This window comes from Lissotriton helveticus, chromosome 11 (assembly GCF_964261635.1).
Source record: "Lissotriton helveticus chromosome 11, aLisHel1.1, whole genome shotgun sequence".
NCBI lineage: Eukaryota > Metazoa > Chordata > Amphibia > Caudata > Salamandridae > Lissotriton > Lissotriton helveticus.
In genome coordinates this window covers 620,270,294-620,293,993 of record NC_136072.1, presented here as the reverse complement: position 1 = coordinate 620,293,993, position 23,700 = coordinate 620,270,294, and positions in this window count along the sequence as shown.

Genomic DNA, 23,700 nt, shown 5'->3' with positions numbered 1-23,700 from the left:
AAAACCCTAGTTAGTGCTTCCTGGTTGTACCTAACCTGCACCTAACTTTCCTTGAGCCTGTGACCTCAAGGCAAATGGATTCTATTCACCACTTTGCCATTCAATTCCCCGGGGAGTTCTGACAACACTGAACGAGACGTTTTACAAACGCATGGATTAATACATATAACAATATAAGAACAAGAATAACAATTTCCAAACAATTCATAAATTTCAAAAGCAGCGTATTCTCAAGAGAATGATCAGGTCCCTCGGAACGCCCGCTCTTATAGCAGCATTAATATACTAGCAGCTACCGACTTGACTAGACTAACTAATCCTGCCTAACCTTTAACTAGTCCCTAACCATCCCTCTGCTACCAGAAAAACTGATAGAGCGCGCGAGGTCACCCAACCAATAATTTCGCCGCTTCCGGCTTCGGGCCCATATATTTCAATTCACCATATACATTGACCGGGTGACTTCACGGGCTGCTACCAATTTGTGTGAATTCCCTACTGTTATTCCTCAGTGTACCCGACTTACCATCCACCGACACGGGTACCTATGACCACAATGGATCAGGGAGCTAGCTGTAAAAGGAAAGGCAGCAAAATACAACCAAAATGACATTCAATACTTTTGTAAAATGACCACGGACAACTGAAAGTTTAAAATCTTTATCTAAAGTTCGTTTTCAGAAATCATGAGATTCACAAGAATAAGACAATCGATAATCAAGATAATGAAAAGTACATAACTATAGAGAAATAAAGTCAGGGTAATCATGGAAATGCTAATATGGGATGCAACAGAAAAAGCTATGCATTTGGGGCAAAAGTTCTTTGGACAGTTTAAGTAAGGACGTTCTAGACCATATCAGAAAATGACAAACTGCAATGCAAAATACGATTTCTAACAGGTAGGGTAACATGGGAACACGTTATGAAAATCTGCAATGACTTTACGTTTCATATGGTTGCGGCAAAAGCATGGAAAATTAACATATGCAAAGGTGTGTCTTTATTGAAGCAAAAGACAGAAAAATAGAAAGGTGCAAGGTTTAAAGATTTCAGAGCAATATTTACCTAGACTGGTGTGGAAACCAAACCCTGGCCACGGGTCAGTTAAGGACAGGAAACCCTCAAGGAAGGATACCCCTCAATGGACAGCAGGTGCAGAATGGACACCCAGGACAGGACAGGAAACCCTCAGATTAGGAATCAGGACAGGACCTCAGGACAGGAACCCCTCAGGACAGGACCGCACCCGCAGTTTGGAAGCAACGCCTGCGCTCCACCCTCTCTGCAGCTATCGATCAAGACCCCGATTGGGTCAGCGAACTCCCAGCCAAGTGCTCCGCCAGCACTTTAAGGTTCAGTAAAACCTTAGTCTATGGTCAATTTCGGACAGAGTACCCCGCAGTGCTCTGTATCTTCAGTCACCTATTGAGTGCGTTGGGTCAGTGACAGGTCAGCTAAACCAGACAAGTCGGACAATTTCCCTAGGTGAACCCAGGGTAGATATACAGTTTGGGATGGTGTACCACCCCCAAATGTTGCAAAGTGTCAGAATCCCTCAATTTGGATTGGTCCTAAGATAGGATTTGGGTAACACACCAATCAGAACACACTATTTGGATGCCTACTTTGCATCTCTGGGTACCGCCTAGCGAGATTGGGGTTCTCATGAGAAAGTCCAGGGAAATACAATGACATTATAACATTGTTTCAGAATAGGGACACATGACTCCGTCCTGCTGGGTTCGCAGGTCAGTTTCTCAGGAGCATCTTGCCCATCCCTGCCAGCTGGCTGAGTTCCACCAGCCAAGGTTGACATTTCCCCAGACGGACGGTCCTGCGCAGAAAGGACCTCCAAGATGGCTTTCGGCTCAGTCAGACCCCCATTTCCCGCGGTACATGAAAAGTAAGCGAGAACAAATTAATACATTGAAATAACGATATGAAAACACATCATTGGTTTTGTACTTTCAACTTATCACTATAAAAATATACTATGCAGTCTAAATGTTAGCTACATATACACAGGCACAAGAGCAACTGCACGAGCAGTACCACGTTATTACCAAAGCTATGTATTACGCATGCGCATCTTTTCCCTCCAAACCTGCAGATACGTCAGGTCACGTGAGTGTGACTGACGCATGCGCAGAAGCTATTTCAAAGCGGCGGCCATTTTATAGACTCGAGTTAATCGTATTAGAAATACACATGTGCAAGCTTCATCTATTACGTTCAAACATGAAATAAAGGTTAGTAAGACGTACAAATTATTAATTGATTACACATGAGCGAGGTTCATGACTAAAGCAAGTCGCAAATGCGAAGCTTTGCTTCATCACTATTTACAACTCAATTATAAGGTGTACCAGAAATGCTGTTCATCCAAATGTTTAGGAAGACTATTTTCCAAATTCTAGACTAACAACTAGAAACGGCTGTCATCTTACATGTGGCTTGAGAGTTGTGTATCGTTTTGATGCATTGTTCAATGTTTTAATTTACGCAAGGTTTTTCCATGAGTAGCCATAAAATGAAGAAAAATAAAAAGATATGTGAGTTCGACATTATGTGACCAATGCTATTTGGTACAGCACAACTCTATTTGGAAAAGTTAGAATTCGATGCATAATGCAAAAGAACGTGGCAAATAATGACATTAATTTTGCGTCTTTAAATATTTATCAATACTTGGAAGAACAAGCAATATGTGTCATGAAATGAATGACTACTCTGAGATTGTCATAAAGAAGGCTGTTTAATTTGGTATTACTCATTCAATTTGAAATATAAGGGCATCACTTTCTCAGGTGTTATCAAGTTCCTTTTGACAAGACCAACAATGTGTCATTGATATACAATCGTTTTATTGTGAAAGCATAAGACTAAACAATTACTACTTATTCAGGCATCTTAAACTTTAATGACATGAGGTATTATGGGTGAAACAAGTTTTACTTGGAAGATAATGTTGATACCTTGTTCTTCTTTGTGCACTTTTGGGAAGACTAAACATATGTTATTGAGGCTAAAAGCAAACTCGGTATCAGATCACACTAAACCACAAATACTGTCAGTGATGCCAACAAAGATACTGTGTATTCATATTCATGCTTCCATCCTGCTAAGAAGCCACAAAATAACTTTGACTAAGGGAACCTCGAAAAGGGAAATAGCTGTATGAACAAAGCCATGAAATATTCGAACAGTTGCAAAGGACAATGCCACGACCTGAACCATAGAGTATGAGTGAATACATTAAAGGATCCGCTCAGACTAGCCCAGCAGGACAGAGAGATCAGTAAATCACGAAAACACGTTTTCAAGTCTGATTGCCAAAGCTACTGAAGCTCTTCTCTCCTCCATATTCTTTGATGTAATTGATTGATTGGTGTCTCACCTATATACTGTTACCCAGTGGTTGTCATGTAGTTGCTTTTGGAGATACAGATGAAGAGTGAGGAAAACCTAGAGATAGGAAAAAGGAAAGGATAAAGAAAAGAAGAATTAACAGCCAATTTATCTAAAACTTTATTTCACACCCTTTTCAATGCATAAAAGTACATACATGCCAATTAAACCACACATAATAAAACCCAATTCCATAAAATGTTCCCAAACTAAAAAACAGTTAGGACCTGATTACGACTATGGCTGTGCAGCGCCGAGTCGGCCCTGCCACTGCACCACCAAAGCTGTGGTCAAACCACCCGCCAGATTAGAAGTTTCCTCCTGCCTGGCATTCTTCGTTTTTGAGGTTCCCACCATGTGTCCTGAAAATGGGCACCGCAATGGGAACGCCAAAACAATTATTGTGCAGCATGGACTGAAAATTCCATGCTGTGCAGGAACTGGTGTGTATGCACATGGGGGGCGGATGTATGACGTTACAACGCATACTTTTACAACGCCTACCTTTACCACGCAATTTTTACAACGCAGGATCCATTATAACGAAGTACCATTACAACGCATGTGTTTACAACGCAGATACCTTTACAACGCATACCATTACAACGTAAGTATTGGTAAGTATATAATATTTTTTTAAATGTAAATTAATTGAAATTAATATAATTTAATTTAATTTAATTTAATTTAATTTTATTTAAATTTAATTTTACTTTATTTTTACCCTGTACCCCTGTACCCCAAAACCAAAACCTAGCCCTGAACCCTAAAAATACCCCTGTACCCCAAAACCCAAACCTAGCCCTGAACCCTAAAAATACACCTGTACCCCAAAACCCAAACCCAGCCCTGAACCCTAAAAATACCCCTGTACCCAAAAACCCAAACCTAGCCCTGAACCATAAAAATACCCCTGTACCCAAAAACCCAAACCTAGCCCTGAACCCTAAAAATACCCCTGTACCCAAAAACCCAAACCTAGCCCTGAACCCTAAAAATACCCCTGTACCCAAAAACCCAAACCTAGCCCTGAACCCAAAAAATACCCCTGTACCCAAAAACCCAAACCTAGCCCTGAACCATAAAAATACCCCTTTACCCAAAAACCCAAACCTAGCCCTGAACCCTAAAAATACCCCTGTACCCAAAAACCCAAACCTAGCCCTGAACCCTAAAAATACCCTTTTACCCAAAAACCCAAACCTAGCCCTGAACCCTAAAAATACCCCTTTACCCAAAAACCCAAACCTAGCCCTGAACCCTAAAAATACCCCTTTATCCAAAAACCCAAACCTAGCCCTGAACCCTAAAAATACCCCTTTACCCAAAAACCCAATCCTATAACATTTTTACTATAAATATATACTTACCTATACTTACGTTGTAATGGTATGCGTTGTAAAGGTATTTGCGTTGTAAAAAAATGCGTTGTAAAGGTACTTCATTGTAATGGATCCTGCGTTGTAAAAGTTGCGTTGTAAAAGTAGTCCGTTGTAAAAGTTGCGTTGTAACGGATACATACCACGGGGGGCACATGCGGGCCCCCTTTGTTTTCTCTCCGCACAGTGATCATGGAGTAAAAACCTCCATGACACTGCCGACGGAGAGGAAAATCAGAATATGCTTGGCTGGGACAAGACAGTCCCGCCAAGTATATTGCATCCTCCTGACCACCCCTACACCTCCAGGGAACAGCAGTTCTGTGGCGAATGGGGCAGAGCTGTGGCAGTTTGGCCACCCACATCGTAATTGGGCATTCGGGAGACTGCCACCCTCATGGCCCCACGAGTCTGGCTGTCCGGAGACCTCCAGACCCATAATCGGGCCCTTAATGTGCAAGCTCATGTGTAAGCAATGTGCGAATTCAGATGAAAACAAATTATCCCACAACTTGATCCTCCCACCATATTCCAAAGTAAAGTGCAAATAGTGCCGGGTATGATACCTCAAAAAATATCTTTCAACAGGTAGGCTGGACGGTCATTGGAAAATACAGTACCACTTGTCCAAGCAGTTTCTCAGTTTGACAGTTAGTTTTAAGAATTCTATTACATGGAGAACACTGTCACTGTACAAAAGCTGTAAATATATAAATGCTGGTCTGATTTGGTTAAAATTAAGTTTTCTTAGGAGGGCAACAAGATAACGTCTGCGAGGGTATTCATAAAACCTACATAAAAACATATAATGCAGCATGTCCTGTGGACACTTCCCGTCGCAGCCACAGGGAGCTGCAACCTTGTTAAAAATGTCGGACTTTGGTCTAATTAAAAGAAGATGGAAAATATTGAATCTAAACCTTGACAACAAGAATTTTTCATGAAAAGTAAAAGTACCCGTTAAATATGGCTCCATACTGTCACAGGTTTTTAACATAACATATTTCCTGATACTTGGTTTCATGAGCTCCTCACTTTCTCTTTGGGCCAACCTATCCTTATAAAATGCGTGTTTGATTGCTGCTACATCCCCCTTTACAATCCCGCTTGGGTTTTCAAACAAGTTCAAACGGCCCAGCCTGGAAGAGCCAGATTTCAAGTATTTTAACCAGGGGATGCACATTGAATTATCCTGAGACACAAGGTCTCTTACAATCAAATGGGTAAGAGGTATATCTTGGTTTATCCACAGTTTTACCCAACAGGTCAGAGGCCTTCGAGCAAAGATATCACATAGATACTGTGTCCCTAGTTCTTCGTGTACTACCAGATTGGGTGTACTGGCGGGGACACAGAGAAGACGTTTTAGGAAATTGTTTTCAGCAACCTGTAACTGTTCTCCAGTTACATAACCCCATAGTTCGCTGCCATATGCAGCTGTTGCAACCGATTTAGCATTATAGAGTTTAATCATTGCGTTGATTGGCTTCTTCCCCAATTTCGTTGCAAAGTTAAAAATAGAAGCATTGACCCTCGCCAATTCCCCTTTCTTTTTAGCCAAATGAGGGCCCCAGCTAAGCTTAGTATAAAATAAGACACCAAGATATGAGAATGTTTGCGTGACGGGGATTGGCACATCATCCAGTTTAAAAACAAAGTTCTTTTTAGGTTGACGGCCAACATGCATAATGTATGATTTAGAGTTGTTGACCAGTAGGTTTCTATCAGTCATAAAGATGTTAAAAGCATTTAAAAGCGCCTGGAGTCCCTTCTCCGTTCTAGAAATTAAAACCGCATCATCTGCGTATAAAAGGACTGGAATACCCCGCCTACCAACTCTAGGGCAGTCTGCCTGTACCTTCTGTAAAACAGCATCTAACTCATTAATATAAAAGTTAAAAAGGAATGGGGCAAGAATGCAACCCTGACGCACTCCCTTCTTAATGTCAAAGTTGCCAGTAGTGTCCCCATTTGCAGAATACCTGACGTTAGCACTGGTATTACTGTGCATATCCACTAAAAAATCAACAATCCCTGTGTCCACACCTTTCTCCCTCATGGACTGCCACAGCCCTCCCCTGTTGACACAGTCGAAGGCTAATGACAAGTCCATGAAGGCGAGGTGGACAGTTCCCTTCTGCAGAACAGTGTATTTGCTCAGTACAAGAAAGTGGTTAAGGCACTGGGTTATGGTGGAGCGCCCACCGCAGAAACCATACTGGGAGATTGACATGATGTTATTCTCGGACGCCCAGCATGTTATTCTCTGCAGCAGAATTCTCCCCATAATTTTGACCATAGAATCAATTAATGAAATTGGCCGATAACAATGGGGACTACCCTTGTCTCCTTTTTTAAACACGGGAACAATCGTTGATAGTCCCCAGGACATGGGACAGCCCACTTTGGCAGTTGCATTAAAAACTGCTGCCAAGATGGGTGCCCAAAAACTCGGGTTAGACTTATACGAGTCTGGAGGGATCCCATCAGGTCCTGGGGCTTTTCTAGCAGTAAGTGCTTCTATGGCCTCCATAACCTCACTGCTATCAAACCTGATAGTGCCTCCCCTAACGCCAGGGAGTGACTCAGCTTTTTTTGTGTCAACAGGGGAGGGCTGTGGCAGTCCATGAGGGAGAAAGGTGTGGACACAGGGATTGTTGATTTTTTAGTGGATATGCACAGTAATACCAGTGCTAACGTCAGATATTCTGCAAATGGGGACACTACTGGCAACTTTGACATTAAAAAGGGAGTACGTCAGGGTTGCATTCTTGCCCCATTCCTTTTTAACTTTTATATTAATGAGTTAGATGCTGTTTTACAGAAGGTGCAGGCAGACTGCCCTAGAGTTGGTAGGCGGGGTATTCCAGTCCTTTTATACGCAGATGATGCGGTTTTAATTTCTAGAACGGAGAAGGGACTCCAGGCGCTTTTAAATGCTTTTAACATCTTTATAACTGATAGAAACCTACTGGTCAACAACTCTAAATCATACATTATGCATGTTGGCCGTCAACCTAAAAAGAACTTTGTTTTTAAACTGGATGATGTGCCAATCCCCGTCATGCAAACATTCTCATGTCTTGGTGTCTTATTTGATACCAAGCTTAGCTGGGGCCCTCATCTGGCTAAAAAGAAAGGGGAATTGGCAACGGTCAATGCCTCTATTTTTAACTTTGCAACGAAATTGGGGAAGAAGCCAATTAACGCAATGATTAAACTCTATAATGCTAAATCGGTTGCAACAGCTGCATATGGCAGCGAACTATGGGGTTATGTAACTGGAGAACAGTTACAGGTTACTGAAAACAATTTCCTAAAACGTCTTCTCTGTGTCCCCGCCAGTACACTCAATCTGGTAGTACACGAAGAACTAGGGACACAGTATCTATGTGATATCTTTGCTCTAAGGCCTCTGACCTGTTGGGTAAAACTGTGGATAAACCAAGATATACCTCTTACCCATTTGATTGTAAGAGACCTTGTGTCTCAGGATAATTCAATTTGCATCCCCTGGTTAAAATACTTGAAATCTGGCTCTTCCAGGCTGGGCCGTTTGAACTTGTTTGAAAACCCAGGCGGGGTTGTAAAGGGGGATGTAGCAGCAATCAAACACGCATTTTATAAGGATAGGTTGGCCCAAAGAGAAAGTGAGGAGCTCATGAAACCAAGTATCAGGAAATATGTTATGTTAAAAACCTGTGACAGTATGGAGCCATATTTAACGGGTACTTTTACTTCTCATGAAAAATTCTTGTTGTCAAGGTTTAGATTCAATATTTTCCATCATCTTTTAATTAGACCAAAGTCAGACATTTTTAACAAGGTTGCAGCTCCCTGTGGCTGCGACGGGAAGTCTCCACAGGACATGCTGCATTTTATGTTTTTATGTAGGTTTTATGAATACCCTCGCAGATGTTATCTTGTTGCCCTCCTAAGAAAACTTAATTTTAACCAAATCAGACCAGCATTTATATATTTACAGCTTTTGTACAGTGACAGTGTTCTCCAGGTAATAGAATTCTTAAAACTAACTGTCAAACTGAGAAACTGCTTGGACAAGTGATACTGTATTTTCCAATGACCCTCCAGCCTACCTGTTGAAAGATATTTTTTGAGGTATCATACCCGGTACTATTTGCACTTTACTATCTACCCGGTTTACTTATCTGGCACTGGGACACGTGTAATGTGACTTTCTTATGTGACTATGAATTATTGTAATACTATGAGTAATGTTTTTAATTGTATTGTATATACGTGTACTTTTATGGTGTGAAATATAACCGAAATAAAGTCTCTATTGAATTGAATTGAATTTATACCCATCATTTTACTTCAATGTGACTTCAAACGTGCCAAAATCATATTTCTCGAGCCGTAATGCATAATGGAAAATCAAGACATTCATAATAAGTCAGCCAAAATGGTAAATAAAACTAAATTTATCCGATCAAAATCCCACATTCAACTCATGATATAATCGCCTGCGTTTTAGTACAGCCCAAAGAAATTTTGCTAATGTGTAACCCAACAATGAATCAGCAAGCTGCTGAATATATAATATTGCTGGTCGATATTTAGTAAATTTCTATTTGTGCAACAGGGGAACTATGAATCATTTCCATTGAGTAATGCATATATAAGGAACAAAAGAATAATATATGCAAATTTGACTGAATGGACATTCCATCACAAGGACAAGGGGGCAGCTAATTCGTAGAATGTATGTTAGCGGTGAAACCCAGTATGAGAGGAATATAATTTAAACTAAACCATGTCAGAATAAAACGATACTGGGGATTATGTACAACAGCTAGGTAAGACTGCACACCATGCTTCACAGGGGGAACCATATGATTTAGTCCAACATTACTTTTATTTTTGTTTTTCTATTGTCTATCTGCAGCAGCCTTTGTTAGGAAGATGGTTAGGGAAGCTGGTTCACATAGATGGAGCATCAAATAAGACTTGAGGACCCGAGACTGCCAAGGTGGACTCTACGTAGTTCAGCCATGGTATCTTCTTGGCAAGATCCAATAAATGTAACAATCCCATAGCACTGCTTGGTTCAGTTTTAATCTGTCCCTTTTCCATATCGAGTGCCATAATAATAGTGGAGCCAATCAAACCGTTTCACCAATATATGGCAGGCATAACTCACTAAGGCAGATATCGTTTGCACAGCTATGAGTCAGTGAGAGGACTCTTTTGCCAAATGCGTCATCCATATGCAGCAGCTGCTCAATCTCAGCCATACCCCACACTGCTGCCTTCGGGGATAGGCTTTGACCCAAATTTCTTTGAGAAAATAAATATTAGATCAATACCTTTTGTTTAAAACCATAACTTTCCATAAACACTATGTCAAATAGCACCCGAGGTACGAAAATGTTGGTATAACTTCTACCCTCCAATGGGCTACATGGAAATTTCGGAGTTTCTTTGGTATGCATCCACGCAAAAAGAAAATATGATGTTGATTCATTTACACGTATGTCCAAATTATCCACAAACCTAGTATACTCTTCTATAAGCCTCTGCAGTGCCAGGGGAGTTCAAGTAAAAAGCACTGCATTGTCTGCATGGAGAAGTATTAGGAGAAGGGCTGCCTCAATGTGGGGAACGTCCCTAACTTACCCCGTCAGGACTATATCCACCCTAATGGTGTAGGGGGAAAACAGAAATGGTGCGAGGACGCGCCCTTGACCAACCCCTTTCAATGTTAAAATACAGTTGTCCCTGAGGAGAGCTGTCTTATGAATGTGATAAAAGTGGCTTAACTTCCATGCTTTCCATACATGCCCATAATTTACTATGGACTACAAATTCAAATGTGGCAGAGAGGTCCATAAAGGCCATAAAAAGTTGCCCTTTCTTTACTGACTTAACAGCCAAAAATGTCTAACTAGATGAGAAACCATTAAAGATCATTGCTCTCCTATTTGTTTCTCAAAGAGCCCATGTACATTAGGCTGGAGTTAGTGTTCAACTGTTGGCAATATGAGTTTACAAGATCAATTGGTATGTTAAATTACTTTATTTATACTTAGGGGCCGATTACGGTGTTGGTCAGAAAGGCTCCGAATGGCATTCGGTTTGTCCGAATCTGATTCGGAACCCGTCTTTTCAACCGATTTGGCAAGCCTTCCGACCGACCGATTACGATAGTCGGAAATCATTTGGACTTTTCGACTCACTTCCGAATGGCATTTGGAGTAACTGAGTCATTAGGAGCTGACTCGTACAGGTCTACGGACGGTATTTCCGACAGACATATTACGATGTTGGATTCTGACAGCCGTTCTGAATCGGTTGTACCGACACAGATCGGCTGTCGGAATCCAACTTTGGGGGCCCATTGCGGAGCCCGCTTCATCCGGAGCCTTTCGAATGGGGCCCGTGGGGGTACCCAAGGGACCCCTCTTCAATACCATGCACAGTGTGGCTGGCACCATGGGGTGCCCGACATAGGGTGTACGACTTTCCCCACCCACCCCTTTCTTCAATGGGAGACTGAATAGTCGGTCAGAACACAGGCTCCAATTGAAGTCAATGGGAGTCCGACCGAACGGTCTTCGGAAACATCATAATTTGCCGGTCGGACTTCCCGAATCTGATTCAGTTGGAAATGTTTCCAAAATCTAGTTGGTTGGAATGCTTACCGACCGACATCTTAATGAGGCCCTTAGTGTTTCCTGAATTCGAAAACAGACTCCAAACCTGGTCTAACAGCAGTACATGAAGTTAGAGTCCAAACAGAATATCTTCAGAAAAACTTCTGGGTAGAAACAAACATTTGAAAGTTGGCCAATGTTAAAGTGATGTACTATGATGTGCCATAGCTATACAATGTTGCAGAGAATGTTTAGAGCATTACTGATAGGAAGAGAGTTGAGTGCCGACTCAGAGTAGTTTGGACAAATTATCAGAAAAAAATATTGGTATATATCATATTAAGAGAAGGCAAAGATAATGTCTACAGGAATATCAAAGGTAAAAATATTGTTTCAAGTGTTGTTTTTATTATTGTTGAATAAAATATCGATTTAGAAAATATTGTATGAAATATAGTTTGTAAGAGTTATTTTGAGAGTAATTTTTTGTCTTGTTTTATTGTATGTTTATTATTTTTTAAGCCTTATATTTTTATTAAGATGAGTTATTACTTATGAAATTGTTTGAAAATGCAGTTTTTAGTTGCATTAATGTATACAAAATAATGGATTTATAGATTTTTTAGCAGTAGCATAATCAGTTGTTAGGGGGTAAAGGTGTCAAGATTTATAAAAAGTGGATGTTTTTAAGTAAATGCAATGTTAATTTTTTTAACGATATGCAAATTAATATTGTAATATTTAAAATGTATTTTGTTACCATAATACTTTTTATAATAATAATTTATAATTAACTAAATAATATATTACTTATAATAAAAAAAACTTTAAATTTGTTTAAATATATATGTGTATATATATATATATATCGAGTGAACAAGCGGCGTTCGCGCTGCGAAACGCGTCTTTGACGCTTGGGCGAATAAAACTTTGAAGCACCAAATACTGGGTCCGTGTCCTGTTTTCTGGCATAGCGTGAATCAAGACGTGGCGGTCAGTTTGACAGGATTTCTCGATATATATATATATATATATATATATTACCTACTGGTCGCCAGTAGGTAGTTGTAGTTAGGAACTATTTTCCATAGGAAATCCGCAACATTCTGTTTGGAATAACTTTGGTGGCGGTTGACGAATCTTCATAAAATTTTCAAACTTACGGTCAACTCCGGTCTGCTATTATCCTTAAAGTTTCACGGTGATTCATCAAGCAGGGGCTGAGAAAATAGGGGGGTCCCAAAACGCGTTTTCCCCATGCAATTTCTCATAGGACCTTTAGCCACAGCTACAGCCCGAACTGCTGAACGGAATTATGTGAAATTTGGCAAAGAGGTAGTCCTCAGTTCAGACTCGTGCCTTTTGCTTAAATGATGTCAATCTGTTCAGTAGTTACTGAGAAAATGACATTTAAAAGCATTTATATATCTATGGCCCCGGTGGATCCGCGCATCCTGAGTGCACCATGAACGCAGGCACCATAAGCGCACCCTTCCGATCACGTGCTGAATGTTAATTGGCTGTCAAGTGGTGGTCAGCGCTCGAAACCAGGAACTATTGGCAGCCATTTTGTGCCTCAGGAGAAGCGAGGCTGAAGAAGTAACTGGAATATGTGCGCAAAACGTAGAAAGGGGGCAGGGTAGAAATACTTTTACCCTCTAGACCTGCTTAAGGGGTCCCAAAAGACCCGATAGATGTGTGTAGGTTGCGCGGATTCTGCCGTAAAAAAATAAATAAAATAAAATGGAGCTTTTTTTTATAATTAGTGGGGGGCAAAATGATTACATTTTAATGGGGGGCCCAGAGGGGCCCTCCAGCCCCGGGGATCATCAACCCCTGGGGCTACAAAAAAAATGGTTGGTGGGCTGCAAGATCTCCAAAGCCCTGGGGACCACCACTCCCCGGGGCATTATGTATTGTGGGAGGGCTGGCTCATGCAGTGTCCCGGGGTGTCCATCCTGCCCTCCCATAGCAAGGAGATCTGTTCTCTCTTTCAAAATCTAAATCAGATTGCTTTTCCACATGGGGAGCTGCATGTTAGTAGCTTCCCATGTGGAAAAGCAATGCCGGTCCCCAAAAGCTTAGAAATTTTGCACCAAAGGCGCTGGAGTCATGCACCCTACAGATTATGAGTCGTGCATCCAGCGCGTGCACACCAAGGGCCCACACTGAGCACTGCACTGGGTGCGCGACTTCTAATTTTACCATAAAAAATAGCCCCTATCAGTAATTTCTAATATCCCAGGGGACCCTATCCCCCGGGTCTTATAAAAAATGTTGAGGACCGTGGGGAGAGCCACAATGCCCCCACGGTCCCGCCGGCTCCCCGCATCCTTCAGGAGCCGGCATTGCTTTTCCACATGGGGAGATGCTAACTTGCAAGTGGAAAAGCAATCTGGTTTCGATTTTTAAAGTGAGAACAGATTTCACTGCCCTGTCTTTCAAAATCCAAAGCAAGTTTGCTATGGGAGGGCGGGAGCCGCGAGACACCCGCCCTCTCATAGCAAACAGCAGTGTCCCGGGGGTAGGCACCCTGCAACACTGCAGGATCTGGCACTGGGGCGTGGCGGTCCCCAGGCTCTTCTAGGGCTTCAGGCAGAGGGCCACGCAGCCTGCCTCCCACAATACACAAATCCCTTGGGGGCAGTGGTTCCCGGGGCTTGAGGGGTGTCGTTGAGGCTCACACACTTCTAATTTTGCAGGGGGGCCTTGGAGCCCCCCCAAACATTTATGTTATAGCCCCGGGGAGTGGCTCTCACTCTTGCATAGGAAACAGCAATGTTGAGAAAATCTTCCGGTAAGATAATAAAGGATTTTGAAGTCCATTTTCGTTGTTTTTGTTGTAGTTTGCAGCCGTTAAAGCGACGACAATTTTAACTCCGTCTTTGTAAATATGCCACTAAGTTTTGTAATGTCGACAATCTCGTCTTTCATTTAAATAGGGACAAAGTATTTATTGAAGTTCATTGTGAATCGTGAAGCAACACTTTTGAATTGTGATCAATAAAGAATTGAATGAGTTGTGTACTTCTTTTGCTCATAATGTGCATAGGGGCAGATTTACAAGTTCATTGCGTTACTATTGCATCACTTTTAAGATGGGAAAAGTGACGTGAAAGTGGCGCAAGGGGGTTGTAAATCTGGTACACAGTGTTCTGTTTTACTTTGCTTTCCTTTCTATCATGTAGAGGATCCTGGGTAAATATAACGGTTTCTGTACAGCCAGTACCTTTCAACCCTACCCCCAAGTGGCTTACTGCCTGTTACCATAGTAACAGTTCATGGAACACTTAAGTCAGTACAGAGGTTAGAAGTTCACCACACTATGTTGCTAATCGAAACAGTTACTGTGCTGGAGTTTTAAAAGTTTTCCATAGGAACTGGCAGTCATAGCTATAGACTCTAGTAAAGAGCTGGTAAAGAGTTAGCCTCAGTATTATACTTCAAGTAATAAATATCATTTCTTTTTTTAAATGTTTTCTAACTGTATTATTATCACACTAAATAATAGTGAAATGTTGTCTGAAAAAGAAGACGTACATAACTTTAAAAGAGAAAGAGAAACGATGTGAGAGAGAGTGAGAGAGAGAAAGAGAGAAAAAACAACATTAAAACTGTGAGAGAGAGAAAGTTATAGATGGAGCAGTTAATACTGGAGAAAATACTCGTAGCTCACCTTTTGTCTTCGTTGTGTGTCCAAGCACATGCTGGTTCATGGTGCACCCTCCAGTTAGTGATCTGAAAGAGAGTATATAGAGTTAGTAATAGCATAGTGCATACAACTGCACATGTATATTTTTGATTTTATTTATTTGTACAGTCAGGATAATGTATTGCATCAATTTCCACTGTAAGGAGGTGTCTGTGAGCTGTTTTTCTTTCAAAGTAGTATATCCCATGCACTCCCACTGCATTGCGGTGAGTTCTCAATATTGCGTACCTAGACTGTTGCACCCCATTGACTCGCAGAGTTCGGAGGTGAGTTTTTTCAAGGGAAGTCAGAGGCAGATTTACAAGCTCCTTGCGCCACCTTTCCCATGTTAAAAGTGACACAAAAGTGGCGCAAGGGGCTTGTGGATCTGCCCCTCAGACTGTTGTAACCTATCCTCACTGCTCGGAGGTAATTGTACATTCCTATGCAGTGAAGGTGCTGCACCCTACCCACTATCTCCTTACACAGATGACTTGTCGTTTCCGAAACAAGCTTATTTGCTCACCTTGTGCCATTGGCGTGATTCAAAAAGGGTGCACCACGTGTCCAAGAAGCCTTCTTAGACATTGTTACGATGGCTGCGCATCATCACAGAATCCACGAACTTAGAGCTTTGTAGGTGTTTTGGGGGAGGATAACGCCAATTTGTGAAACACAACCTGTAAGATAAAAAGGAAGTTAACATTGTGTGTCATTTCTTTATCAAAGGAGAGAGGAAGTGAGAGAGTGATTGAAAAGAATTTTCGGAGCTCACCTTTCTGTCACCGGTGTGTTTTTCACCACGTGCCGGGACATAATGCACCCTGAAGCTCTACATATAAAAGAGAGTAAAAGAAAGATGTTATGATTGGTATTTGTTACTATCTTAATGTGGAGTTGAATAACATCGCCCTTTCACACACTTTCCCTCTCACATTTAAAAACAACTATTTGTATAGTTTATATTCTGGATGTTTGACTGATTATGAAAACGTTCCTGCTATTGGAAAAAAATATATATACATGCAATAAGTTACGGTGCATAGAACTGCGTACACCTAAATCGCTGCGTCGCTTTTTTGTATCCAGTCTGCTGCACCCCATCAACTTTCTCCGATGCGCACCTAGGCCTCGTTGCGCACGTTTTTGTGGACAGGACACCTTCTACATCATGCAGTCCCGGTCTGTCACCAAGAAATCTGACATATGGTGTAGAGTCTTGATATCGGTATGGGTAACGACATACTCGTGCTCCTATCATCATCGCAGGTTCCTCACCCGCTCAGTCCTTCCGGTCCCACTAGCTCAGTGACCAAAGAGGCAACGCACGTAGTGGTGGGCCCTTGTACTCGGTTGTTCGGGCCTACATGAGGCGTTCGAAGCACTAGAACGGACCATCACAGCGCTTGCGATGGGAGCAACTCTAAAATGGCATAGAGCACGTGCACTTTTTTATTGATAGGATCACGTGTGTAATGACGCATGTGCTGGATGGGTGTGGTGTGGGTGTATACCAGCCATGAGGGAGTGTGTGTGTGTGTACCGTTTTGACAACTAGACCTGGAACTAAGAAATCAGTACAATGGAAATCTGGGCAATGTTGCGTTTTTGTTTTTTCCTGGAAGCGTAAGCGGAGTGTGCTGGCCAGACATATGACAGTGCTTCGTGAGGCTCTGAACCATGATTTCGGAGCTATGGGCATAGTTCCGTTGTGAGCTATAAGAGAAATCAAGTGATTCGGGTGTCCGTCTTGTAGTGCTGAAGTCACCCGGGTCTTAAACGCAAATGTGTCATTATATATGTAAAGATCCACAACATGGCCAACATGGAAGGTACGGGGTATCACTGACTCTATATTCATTCATAGTTGCATACATAAAAGATGGTGGACATGACGCATTTCTGCGATTATGAATGTTTGTTGTAAATTCAGTGGAGTAATGTAGCTGTAGTAATAAAGGTTTAAGTTTTAGTTTTTGCCACATGAAAGGCAGATAATATATATACATATGTGGTCATTCAGGTATACTGTTGAACTTGATGCTGGAAATCAGTGTTCGAGGCTCGGAGTTGCGTCCACATCCTGTTATTGTAGAGTAATGATGTAATCAACGCCTGCCTGAAAATGTATTGTAAATATGGTGCTCATGTAAATTGCTGATATAGTTTTGGGTTGATTTTTGCGCTACATAAATATGCTAAAAAAAATAATTTAAAAGGAGGAATAGCCCACACTTACTGTCAGAGGTAAGATGGTTATATACGCTATGTATATCACAATATAATGTGGTAGGGCGCAGAAGCAGCATTTTACAAACATAATAAATACACAGACACAAATAGATAGTTGAAGTGTGTATGGGCACGTGTGCTCAACTCCACTTTATTACGTTGCTGTTTGTAACAAGTAGAGTTGTGTCGCACTAAGGTTGGGTCTGTTTGTGTGGAACCTGCAATGATGTGTGGTTCAGGCAGACCGCACTGCTAACAATGTCTTTTGGCTACTGAATTTTGCCTTAATAAGGCCATGAGGCAATTATTTATAGTGCACTAAGTTAATGGTACGTCTGGTAGTCAGCGTGTTGTCTACTGGACTGCATAATCTGTAATCACGATTGAAATAAAAGATGAGACATGTATGGAATACATTGTCGAAATGTGTATGTTTCAGGGACATTATAGTTTAAGTTGTGACCTGTGCTGTCCGCAGTGTAGACTGCTAATGAGTGTGCCTTTGCACTTGCAGCGTGAATTTTGTTTTTCAACTAAACCTAGAACTGATATAAAAGAAGTTTTTGAAAGAAGGCTACTAAAGGGATATTGTATAGGGTTTGATAGCTGTTTTATTTAGTTTGGTACTGCACTCTGCGAGTAATGAATGAAGAGTCAGTTGAATTCTGCCTGAATACGAGCACTTGGCGATGAATTATGGTGCACTGAGTTAGTAGGACCTTTGGGACTGAGCGTGTACATAACCTGCGATGATGCGTGTTCCGGACAGGCCGCACTGGGGGTAATGTTTTTTGACTACTGAATTTTGCCTTAATAAAGCCTCGGGCGATTATTTACGATGTACTGAGTTAGTGGTACGTCTGGTGTTTAGCATGCACTCACCTTGAGATGATGCATGGTCTGAACGGGCTGCACTCAAAGCATTAAATGTTGCATACTGAATTGCATGTACTTTCAGGGGGAAAAAAATTACCATTGATGGTTATCAATTGTTCTGCAAACTAGGTCTACTGATTGCTCCCCATAACAAATTAAACTATTGCACTTCACGCAGTGCATTCTAACTTTCTCAAAATGGGGACGTATTTCCGGTGGCGATGTTGCAGATTGGGAGCATTTGGTTTTCTTAACTGATTATAGTCTCTTACACAATTTTCATCGGTACTAATCTTGAATTGTGAGCCCTACTGTCCACAGTATAGATCAGAGGCAGTGGTCAGGAAGGGCCCACAGCCAAGTAGAATTGACTTGAGCTGTATAGAGTTAGTGGTAGATGTGTGCTCTCAGCGTCTACGCAGCCAGCGACGATGCATAGTGTGGGCCAGCTGCACTGGGAGCAATGTTTTTTGCCTAGTGACTTCTGTCTTAATGCTTTTTTTCACATATTTAAACAAAATCTGAATACATACTGTATAATTGTCTCTGTATCAAGTAAATCAAGGCTGAATTCTCTACTGTCTATAGTGTAGAAGCAAAGCTGAATTCAAGTTATAAACCCTGCTGTCCGTAGTGTTTCGTTTTATATCCTCATACGTATTCACTCTTGCTTTTACTTTTTATTCTTTCTTTCTTTTATTATACGAGTATTAAAAATAAAATCCCCAACTTAAAATGCACCACAGGACTTGTTTGCACAGTGGTGAAGGGAGGGGATGGTGTAGGAAAGTGGCTCTTTATATAGTGGACCAAAGTAAAATCAGCCGAATGACAAATTCCGATTTACTCACCTGTTATCAGGAGAGACCTCACTGCTGCATCTTTGAGCCCAGTACTGACTTTGAAAAGTAATTCTAAGCGTACTTTCCAGTAACTTGCATTTCTTTCTATAGAAATCCATTGTCTGGTTTTCACCAGGATAGTTTCTAAGTGTCGATTTTCACAAACTACAAATATTCCTTACTAACTTAAACAGATTCTTTCAACTGTTCACAGGAGATGCACCAGTGCTGGATCCAGGATCCCACACTGAGTAAGAAAAAGTAATCAGAACACTACTTACCTGCTAAGTGAATTTCCTCCCATAGGATAACATTGGTGATTCTATGTGAAAAAGTTTCTAAGTGTGTGTGACTGTGCAAGCTGAGTATGTGATTGCGTACCCCATATGGGTAATGAATTTACGAATGTATGGTGTTTCATAATTATGGACTGCATCTACTTAACTTCATAGGGGGAATCCTTATAACATCTGCCCCTCTAATAATATATAGTGACATTATAGACTTTCATTATGCATAACAGATTTATGACAGTGTCCATTTCACTTTTGTGCGCACACATCCCTGTGGATAGACTAATTATAACTTTTAATCAATTATCTCTATTATTATTTTATTTTCGAATTACTCGTTATCAATATATAAAGTGACATGAGTGGTCTTATACGCTTAAATATGCCAACACTTATATCAATCTGAACTTGAATTATACTTGGTTCACTATTTCCTGGGCTCAGAAATGATGAAAAATATTGTAAAAGGGTGGACTGTTAGGTACACATATATCAGTGGCTCATAACTTTAAAATTAGCACAACAGTACTACAAATGACTAGTCCAAGATAGCACCCAGACTCGGGTCAAAACGGGAAAGTCAGTTTTCTAGTGTTTGCGGCTTACTTCTTTACCGCGAACCCGGAAGATGAAGGTGCCTGCCTGTACTCGGGCATACGGTGCTGACACGCGACTGAGAGGCCGGCAAACTAGATGTGCTAAAGGTAAGAGGACTGCATGGTATCTTTTTGGCAATAAACAATTCTACGCTAGCTTAATAAAGGTCACTTCCTAATTCCTTCTTTGCCGTTACCTTTAACAGTTAGCAGAGGCTACCAATTAACGCAGCAATACTGACTTAAATGAAACTGTGGAGAGTCTGGTTTGATATAGACGATTTGGACACTGAGACGAGGGATTTATTTTGGGATTATTGACTTCATTGTCTCTTCTGGAGGTAAGAGGAGATCTTGACTTAATACATACATTTCGTCTGGGACTGCTCTGGAGTTTTGGATATTTTTGGTAATACTGTACCCTTATTGTGGAGAGCGACTATAATTAAAACACTGTACACTTTATTTTTAGACTTAACTCGTCATTTGAATTTATTGGAGTGTATGACTAGAAACTGAAATTTGAACTGCTCATTGTGAGGAATTTGTGGACATAGTGAACAATGCTCAATAAATCAAGCGAGGTAGGACTAGTTTTCATACACTCATGATGTATTTGTTGATAAGCAGTTTATAATTATGAAGCCTTGCCTCACATGTTCTTGAAGCACTAAGAGATTCTCCTCTACACCATTAGGAATCAATACCAGAGAGAAACTAAAGATATAGACATCAAACTGGATGCACATTTACTTACCACATTCACAAGGGTTATCTAAACATAATAACACATTGGTTAACTCAGGGTTCAGTAGTTGAATAATCACGTTGTCACCATGAACTAGATGTTAAAGGACCACATGTTTGTTTCTGTATATTAAAGCATGTACTTATGTTCTGCAATGTTTGTTGTTCGGAAGTTTAAACATAGGACTGCTGCAAAATGACACTCACACTGAATATTTGATTAGTTCCGTTGCACTTGGTTGCAATATTGTGGGCTCTACTGGCCTTGACTCATAGTTCTACTGTCTGTAACTAAAAGTGTACAATCTGTATTATATCCAGCACTGACGAAGCCGTAGGTAAACCCTACCACGGCGAAACGCGTTGGCACTAAGGGATTGGAGTGTGGTGAAAATAAAGAAAAGAACAACAAGAGCCCCACTGATATTTTTTGCAGATTTCTTCTCATATGTACAAACTAAGACTCTGACTGTACTTGTCGCTCCAAAAAAGTATTGTTTAATTGTTTTCAATCTCTGATTGAGTTTAGGGAAGAAGGGTGTTCTCTTCCCTATGTTTTTGGATGCACCAAACTGATCTGTTTTGCTCAAATTATTTCAAGTGATACCGATTATATGAGCACCCTTTCATCCCATACACCCAAAAGATTTATATAATAATACATATTTAAATTTCAAACTAAACGACATTCACTGGATGATGTCATCAGTGATGTCATTTGAGATGTCATCAGTGATGTCACTGACCATGTCATTAATGATGTATATATATATATATATATAAATATGCAAAGAGCTGCGTATGAAGGGGCCGTATTTACAAGGAAAGCAAAAGTCACGCAGGGTAACTTTTTCTCTCCTTGTAAATATGGAGGAGCCACCTGCACCACCAGTACATCATGAAAAGTGACGTACTGGTGGGGCAGAGAGCTTGTAAGTCTACCCCAGAATTGTTTTCATTTCTCCTCATTTTTTTCTTCCAACATATTCTACAATGCACAGCATACATTGAAGGAGAAAAATGACTTCACTGATTTTGTTTTGCAGGAAGGTGTGTCTTCCTGTACAAAAACAAACTCCACACGACACAGATATTCTTGCACCATGGTGCAAGGGTGCCTGTATCACCACATGCATTTGAATTGAATTGAATTTGAAAGGATTTGTATAGCGCTCGTGCACCTGGCGGTTTCTTGGCGCTTACTGGCAACAGCTACTCAGCGACGCGGGCCGGGGAGAGAGGAGAACATTCAGGATGGGAAGGCTTGGGTGAAGAGGAGAGTCTTGAGGTCTCTACGGAATTGGGGGTACTGGGTACAGGTTCTGAGGGCCAAAGGGAGAGAGTTCCAGAAGGCTGGACCTGTGGTAGCAAATTTTGAACCACCCCACTTCTTCCGTTTGAAGCGGGGAACAAGAAGGAGGTGGTGAGAAGAGGATCGAAGGTCTCGTGAGGGGGTGTAGGATTGAATGGCCAAGTTAATGAAGGAAGGGGCAGAGCCTGTCCGGGCTTTAAAAATGGTGCAACCGAGCTTGAATAAGACGCGTTGCCGGACCGGGAGCCAGTGCAGGGAAAAAAGAAGAGGGGTTACATGGTGTGACTTAGAAAGGTTAAAAACCAGCCTAGCGGCCTGGTTTTGAACAAGCTGAAGACGTCTCATGAGGTAGTCGGGCATGCCATGAAAAAGGATATTGCCATAGTCTAGGCGAGATGTTATCATGGCTAGAAGAATTAGTTTGAGCGCGTCTGGGGCGAAAAATCGAGAGACTCTGCGGATAGTCCTGAGTGAAAGAAAAGCTGAGGAAACCACAGCAGAAACTTGAGAATGCAGAGAGAGTTCGTTGTTGATTTTGAAGCCAAGGGTTTTGGCAGAGGATACAGGAGTGGGGGGGGAACCTAGTGAGGGGGGCCAGAAGGAGGGGGTCCAGGGACTGGAACAACCACCTGTCAACACCAACTCCGTTTTATCGGGGTTGAGCTTCAGGTGGTTGAAATTCATCCAGTCCTGGATGAAGGTCATAGTGGACTGAACATTAGACATAGACTCCGGGGTAGAGGAGAGGGAAAAAATGAGCTGGAGATCGTCTGCGTAGTTATACACAGAGACCTCCCGTTGCTGTAAAGCAAAAATAAGGGGGGCAATGTAGAGGTTAAATAAAAGGGGAGATAGAGAAGAACCCTGGGGGACACCACACTGAATGGGTTTGAGTTCCGCAGAGAACTCTCCCAGACGAACCGCTTGAGTCCGGCCGCTCAAAAAGGAGGATAACCATAATAGGGCTGTTCCTCTGATTCCCGCCGCTTCGACACGTGAAAGTAAGATGGTATGATCCACCGTGTCGAATGCGGCGGAGAGGTCTAAAAGGATCAAAGCCTGGTGTTGATTGGTATCCATTCCTTGTCGGAGATTGTCTAAAACCGATGTTATCACAGACTCAGTTGAGTGGGCCGGGCGGAATCCGGCCTGTCTTGGGGCCAACACACCATGACTTTCCACGAACTCGCTCAGGGTTTTTGCCACATGCCGTTCCAATACCTTAGCCAGGTAAGGCAAAAGGGAGATCGGGCGGAAGTTAACTGGATCGGAGGGATCCGCACCGGTTTTTTTTAGGATCGGAACGATCACTGCCGATTTAAGTACCGGGGTAACAATGCCCTGAGCCAGCGAGCTGTTTAGGAGCACTAAAGGCGGAGAGGGGCAGTAAGTGAAAATCTGCTTTAGGATGTAGGCGGGGCAAGGGTCCCGTGGGGAGCCAGACTTGACCAGCGGGAGAATGGAAAGAAATGAGTCGGTCCAGAAGGGAGGGATTGAGTCCAAATGGGCAATAGCTGGAGGACGGCGGGGGTCAGTGAAGGTCTGGGATGGAGAAGAAATTTTACTTTTGATCTTATTGATTTTGTCCAGAAAAAAATGGTTAAGCGAGTCGCATAATGTTTGAGAGGGTGATGGTTTGAGTGACGCTCTATCAGAGAAGGCAAGATCCTGGATGATAGAAAAAATTTCTCTTGGCCGATTCTC